This window comes from Elephantulus edwardii, unplaced genomic scaffold, assembly GCF_000299155.1.
Source record: "Elephantulus edwardii isolate Elephantulus edwardi_28Jun2011 unplaced genomic scaffold, EleEdw1.0 scaffold00139, whole genome shotgun sequence".
Lineage (NCBI taxonomy): Eukaryota > Metazoa > Chordata > Mammalia > Macroscelidea > Macroscelididae > Elephantulus > Elephantulus edwardii.
This window is the reverse complement of record NW_006399889.1, coordinates 8,103,956-8,111,575: the sequence shown is the minus strand read 5'-3', so window position 1 is coordinate 8,111,575 and position 7,620 is coordinate 8,103,956. Positions and strand designations below refer to the sequence as shown.

Below are 7,620 nucleotides of genomic sequence, written 5' to 3'. Positions count from 1 at the left end.
TCAATCAGATCCTCTGGGACAAGGTCAATGTCTGATTAATCTCAGTATGATTAGGAACGTGTTCAAACTGATATACACGCACAACTCAAGCTTTTAATAAGTATTTCCTGAACAGCAGAATGAATCCAAGAAGATACATTACTGTTAAGTTCTAACAAACCTTCATATGTTATCATATTACAATTAATGCTTAAAATAATATTTTAAAGGATTTTAATATATTAGATCTGAAAAGTTATGACAGCAAGCCAAAACCAAGCAAGCATATAAATAAATACAACCAAAAGGATATGTGTGCTGGCATCATAAATTCTCTGACTCCTACAGAATTATGACTTAAGGAAATAACACTGCCATATAGTCACACTGTACTGCTGACTACACATGATCCATTCAAGTAAGTCTTGCAGTAGAATTTGTAGGTAAGTCAGAACAGATGAATGTGATTCTTACTTAATTTTACTTAATTCAAGAAAAAGGAGCTCTGATGGCTATATGAATAATCCTCAGCTATTCATATAAAATTGCTTTTTCTTCCCTATGCTGGCCCACGTGCCAAGTTACCTTGTTCACTTAGCATCAAAACTAATAACAATATGGAAATAACAGCAATGATGACTACTTTAATTGGTGGTAATTCCAACAGGGGGGACTGTATGGGCAGAACAAACAGATGGATGTTAACTGAAAGGCCAGAGGTTCAAATCTACCCAGAGGTGCTTCAGAAGAACGTCCTGGGCATCTACTTCTTAAAAACTGTGTTGGAATTGACTCAACATCAACTGATGACTCGTTGAATGTGAACAATATTGTAAGACTCTGACAATGACCAATATAATGGCATTGTGTTTAATATTAAGAAATATGAAACCCTAATATTTATTCAAAATGACTGTAAAATAAATCTTTACTTAGGTAAATTCTCATCAGTCACCATATGGCCTTATCAGTCTTTGTTGGAAAGTGACAAATAAAACAATGGTAAAGGTTATTTCATTTATGTATTATTCTTTTGCTAATATAATTAGTCTGTCACTGACTCTGTAACATTTTTATTTGGCATTCTAAATGTATTTTTAAAGTCTCAGAACCAAAGAGAAAAAAATCAGTAACAAGAGCACTGAATACTAAACTGATTTTTAAAAAGCTACTAGTAAAAGCTTAAAAGTCATGTTCAATAAATCTAAATTGTTTTTAAAGTTGAACTGATGCTGCAGGGGGAAACTTTATACCCTGCTTCAGTAACTGAATCAAGTAAAGAAATAAACGAAATTCTTATTCAAAAAGAAAAGTGTCTCAAATTCTCATCTTGAAAAGTTGTTAATTTCTCTAACGATAGTAAGATTAAGTACAAAGAACATGTTCAAAATTATTTAGAAGATAACTCCTTTAGAAGAATGTCCTCTCTGGTCTCTACAAATTCCTACTAGGTTTTTGTTTGTTTGTTTTGTTTTTCCAAGTGTTATCTGAGTAGTTGTTATTTTAACACTCAGTTAATTCTGACACCATTCCTGGAAGCAAGGTTTTGATCTGTTGTTCACAGGATTGCTATGAGCTGTAGTCTACGCAATGCAATGGTAACTGATAACAACAACTGTGTGGTGTTTCTGTTAAGGAAGCATTAAGAAAACAAAACACTTCATCTAAAAATGGCCATCTTTCTGCACTCTTATCTTAATCTAAAAAAATACAATTTATTAATGGGAAAACAAGAGATTCTATTGGTCAATCAGATCCACTGGGACAAGGCCAATGTCTGATTAATCTCAAGATTAATTCAAGCGAATATGAAATCGAAAGATCAATGAACTTCCAACCTGCCTAGGTTTTACTCATCTCCATGGGAGCTTAGTTTCTTCATTCTGCTGAGTGGGACATGATGAGTTAGTGCCAGTTTTACAAGCATATTAATCATAATAAGTAAAACTTTGAAGGAATGAACCAGTGTTTGCCTACATATATTTGAGTCATCAAACATACTGAGTCTTCTATTAAAAGAGAAGTTTTGATTCATTATAGTTCTAGAAACTTCAGTTTCTTGGGTGGTTTTTTAATTTTCCCCCTTTGTATTTTTCCCTTATTTTTCTCTTTAAAAGATTGTATTAAATACTGCTCCAAGAAAGGCCATTCCAGACTCTGAGTCTCAGCTTTCTGCTGGCAAACTCCCCGTCACCACGGTTGTTGCTGATGAGGGCTGATGAGCCAGCTGTAACTCATGGTGATCACAGATCACACAACAGACTTGCCTGATCCTGTGCCGTCCTCACATTTCTGCTGGGCTTCAGCTCACTGCTGTAGTCACTGTTCTAATCTACTTTGCTGGCCTTCTTTTTCACTGAGCGAAATCTAGATCTGCAAAAGTCATCAGTTTTACAAGTGGTACTTGTAAAAAAGAATGGAACCCTGGTAGCATGGTGTGTAGCAGACTGACTGCTACCAAAATGTCAGAGGTTCAAATTCCGCTGCAGAAGGAAGATGGGCACTCTCTTCCCATAAAGATTTACAGGCTCTGAACCCAGTGAAGGATGCCAAAAGTCTGGCTTTTGCCTTTCCTACCTTAAGACCTGAACCTAATTTCTATCAACTTCAATTTTTAAATATTCAGTCGTATAGCTTAAAATGTCTGAGAAAAATGCATGGAAATGAAAAAGCACAACAGAAATTCATTTTAAAATATAGCTAAGATTCACAGTAACAGTAGTTCTTTATTATGAATTGATTATGAATAATATGATCACCATCCTGGTTAAAATGCTAGCTTTTTATGCTTTGAAAGATGTTGGCTTCATAATCTTCTGCAGTGTAGACATACCTCCCACCTTCCAATACCCTTCTATAGATATGCCTGAATGAAGATCATTTACTGTTCTGGGAAGACACAGGATATGATAAACGACCCCACTCACAGCTATTGGGTTAATTCGGACTCCGTGATCTACAGGAAATTGCAAAACAATTCCTGAGGGTTTCCATGACTGTATGTCTCTACAGAAACAGACCACCTCCTTTTTCTCCCATCAAGTGACTCATGGATTTGAACCAATGATCTTCTAGTTAAGAGCCAAACACTTAGCCTACCATCTCATCTTCTTGTTGTTGTTGTTATGTGCCGTCGAGTCGCCTGCGACTCATAGCGACCCTATGCACAACAGCCCTAAACTCCACTCTGTCCTGTGCCAATCGCACTGTCTCTGACACTCCCATCCCGATTATCCCAGTCACTGAATCAATCCACCTCATAGAGGGCCTTCCCCTCCTGCGCTGTCCCTCCACCCTCCCAAGCATGATGTCCTTCTTCAAGGACCTGTCTCTCCTCACAACATGTCCAAAGTATGTTAGACGGAGCCTCAGAATCCTTGCCTCCAAGAAGCCACCCGGTTTAACCCTTTCCAGGACAAATCTGTTTGTTTTCCTAGCAGTCCATGGTATTCTCAATACTCTTCTCCAGCACCACAGCTCAAAGGCATCAATTCTCCTTCTATCCTCCCTGGTCATTGTCCAACTCTCTGATGCATAACAAGTGATTGTGAAACCATGGCCTGTATCAGACGCACCTTAGTCTCCAGAGAGACAGCATTGCTCTTCAGTACTTTGAAGAGGTCCCTAACAGCAGACTTTCCCATGGCAATGCGCCTTTTAATTTCCTGGCTGCTGGTGCCAAGACTGTTGACTATGGAGCCAAGCTAACTAAAGCTGTGTACAATCTCAATCTCTTCACCATTCATACTGATGCTGCCAATTGGTCCAGTGGTGAGAATCTTTGTCTTCTTGACATTGAGCCTCAATCCATACTGTAGGCTGCAGTCCTTGACGCTCCTTAAAGATCACACAGCATTTACGAAACATCTGCTTTTACTCAACATTATAGACACACATACAAACTTACAAAGAAAGTAAATTATTTCCACTGACAATTTTTTTGTAGATCACCTCTTCATTTCTTCTGCTGCTACTCCGCACTCCTTTCTTGGTGGAAGTGACCTGATCTTTTCCATTATGTACTTGCTCATGGCCTGCACCTCTGCACACACAGAGTGCTGACCATTTAATGCCAATTGCCCTGTTGGAATGCTTCATCTTTGTTCACAGAATTTGGTCCAGGAGGGGACACATGAACTAAGTAAGCCAAATAAAAGTCCTCCAGTGTTTTGGAACTGGAGGAAGGAGAGCTGAAGAGAAAAGTATGTGTCCCTCTTTCAACCCCTCTGTTAAGAAAGTTGGAATAAAGGCTACCTGGAGCTTCCAAATGCCATGTCCCTCTACGCAGGGGAAAAATGTGCCTGTGGCAGGAAAATCGAACATGCACACACGAGGCCACAGGAATTTCTCCTTGTAACCAGCCGTCTCTCGTCACAGCCCCGCCTCTTATGAGTGATGATAAAGGCCCCTTTTGCTTATGAGTTTGAGATAAGATTCTGACACAGTCAAAAAGTTAATATTTTTTGTAACAAAATGTTGTTTGCTTATAAAGTTCATATACCTTGTGCTTCACACTATCCTCCATTCACATTGTGTTTCACACAATCCCTCCCATTCCTAAGTTTTATAAAATTAATCACCATTGAACTATACCCACCACTATCCTTCTTTCTAGATACCTGATGGATCGTTACCCCCCCTTTTTTTACCCTCTCCTCCATCTACACACCAAACTGAACAACCCTATGATTTCTCCTCTGCTCCCCCTCATCCCCTCTGCTCCTCCCACCTTGGATCCTCATACACATTTTACTAGTTTTCTATCTCTACAATAACGGTCTTATGCAGCTTTTGTCCTTTTGAGACTGAGTTAGTGCACTCAGCAGAAGCATAATTTTCTCCTTTCTGGAAAAACATAATAAAAATATGCCAGGACAATGCCTCGTGCCTGGTGAATGACAGGACAGGACTTGGGAACCCACCGTGGCCAAAACCACGCCCGCTGCTGTCCAGTAGCTTCTGACTCACAGTAACTCTCCATTGGGTTTCCAAGGCTGCTAATCTTAATGGGACCAGTGCTCATCTGTCTCCTGAGCAGCAGGTGGTAGATTTCAACTGCCAACCTTTTAATTAGCAACTCCAATACTCTATGCACTTTGCTACCAGGGCTCCAGGTCTACCAAAAACCCTTCAGCTCTTAAACATAATGATTACCAGGTCTGAAAGAATAATAACAATTTTCCTTATGTGTCAAGGATAGTTTTAATGAGGAAATAAAACTACCAAACATAACATATATTATGTTAAACACCTTACAAACTGGAAAATAGTTCTTTCCAAGGAACTAATACAGTCTAATCTTACTATGTTCATGCTCCCAATTACTAAGACTCTCAAATGTCTTATTACATTTCCATAAGGCATCTAGCATTATGGTAAAACCTGAAAAATTATAAACTCACTGCTGTTGAGTTTATTTGACACCTAGTGACCCTCCAGGAGAGCCTAGAAATGCCGACAGGGTTTTCAAGCTTGTAAATCTTTACAAAAAGAGACTAGCACAGCTTTCTCCACTGCTGGGTTCTAACTATTGACTATTTGGTTAGCAGCTCAGTGCTTTAACCACCAAGCCACCAACATCCTGTAACACATGAGTTCCAGCTGAAAAGGAAAATACTAATTCAAGAACATTACATATTCTTCTAAAATATATCTTATCACATTGCTTTGAAAAGGAATGCACAATTCATTGTGTTACACTGCAATATGCAATACATTGCTTCTAAAAGCAATGCACAATGCATTGGGTGTTAAATTGCCTCTGAAAGCAATGTAACACAACGGAACACTTTAGCACACCAATCAAATCACACTGAAGCCACTGAAATATTGTTATTGTTATGTGCCCTCAAATCACTTGTGACCCATAGCGATCCTAGGAACAATAGCCCTAAACCCTGCTCTGACCTGTGCCAATATTATTGTCTCTGACACACTTACCCTCATTACCCCAGTCACTGAATCAATCCATCTCATTGAGGGTGTTCCTCTCCTGCACTGTCCCTCCACCCTCCTGAGCATAATGTCCCTCTCCAAGGACCTGTCCCTCCTTGCAACATGTCCAAAGTATGTGAGACGGAGCCTCAGAATCCTTGACTCCAAGGAGCAGTCCTGTTTCACCCTCTCTAGGATGTACCTGTTTGTTCTCCTAGCAGTCCATGGTACCCTCAATACTCTTCTCCTGCACTATAGCTCAAAGGCATCAATTCTCTTTCTGTTATCCCTAGTCACTATCTATCTCTCTGATGCATTATTATGAAATATTATTAGAGTCATAATTATTACATTTAGCTAGGCTTGTGCCAGGACAGAATTTTTCAAAATGCATATATGTGTGTGTAATATGTACTCACACATACACCCCACTAAAACATTTTCTTTTATGTTGGCAATCAGAGGTGGTTTTACCAAAGAATGTTTTACTGTTTGTTTTAAAGACTAAGATTTGATAATTTAAAATTACAGATGCAACCCCTATGGCTGTGAATATATATGCCTAGGGTACTCTGATGGCTTACTGGTAAGGAAGTCCAATGCCAAGGCAAAGATAAGCAATTTGAATTCACCACTTATTCTACAGGAAAAAGATGGGCCATTCTTCTCATGCAATTTACTACCTCTGAAAAGCCACTAAAGGGTCAGCTATGGGTTTATTATAACCCAATGGTACAAAACAACAACAAACACAAATATTTACACAGAGTTTCTCAGGAGGATATCTTTTCATAAACATCATCCCAACCATGAATCCATTTACTACTAGATTTAAAAAGGCACAATAACATTTTCAGTATTCCAGTGATCTATGATTGCACCTGTTCCTGGGTATGATACTGTCATATGATACCCCTAGGAATCTGAGAACCCACAGGTAAACAGCCTGTATTCACCCACTGCATTGGACATCAGCGCTTCTTGACATCATCCTATACCATCTAGCTTTCCTCTGGGAACAGCCTTCTGACATTTCCCGAAGGAGTAGTCACTTCCCTCCCAGCTACTCCACGTGCCTTGAGCTACGACATCTGGAGTTGTCCTTACTCCTCCTATAGAAAAGACACATGGCACACAGGCTTCATTTGTTAGTGGATCATGGTCCCCAAGCTTGAGAAATTCATTTATGGCTATGTAATCAACAATTGGAATTAATGGGATGGCACAGATATGACTTCACGAGAATGTAGGTCTGAATTGCTAACACCAAGAGTTCAGAGTGAAACAAACATGTATGGGACCAAGATCCAATGACCCCTAGGAGCACACCAGCATGCCAAACTGACGTGTAGCTTTGTAGGTAACTGAGTCTGTAAACTCCCTTGTGCTTAACCAGCCAGAGTCACTGTTGGTCTCCCCTGCAGCAGAGAATTTTAATTGATTCCCTCCCCCCTTTCAGACTATCAGAACCAGAATAGGAAAACACTGAATGAAGACGTGGAAATGCATGAAGAGTGGTTCCACAACTATAAGTGATAAGCATAGGGCCACAATTGTGACTCAAGAAGTAAGACTGTCAAATCAAAAGTTAATCTCCATCACCTACTAAGAAATAACAAGCTCATGAAAATTATAGTGAAACCTGTGAGAGCTGGAACTTGATGAGACTGCCTTGTTTTTCAGGGTCTGGAAAGTTCCTCATTATTG

The 7,620-nt window shown here is 39.4% G+C and overlaps 1 protein-coding gene across 4 annotated transcripts in view; it reads right to left on the bottom strand.

The window, feature by feature from the left end:
- CACNB2 (calcium channel, voltage-dependent, beta 2 subunit) overlaps positions 1-7,620 on the bottom strand; it is a 512,677-nt gene that overhangs the window by 462,843 nt on the left and 42,214 nt on the right. The window lies entirely within an intron of this gene.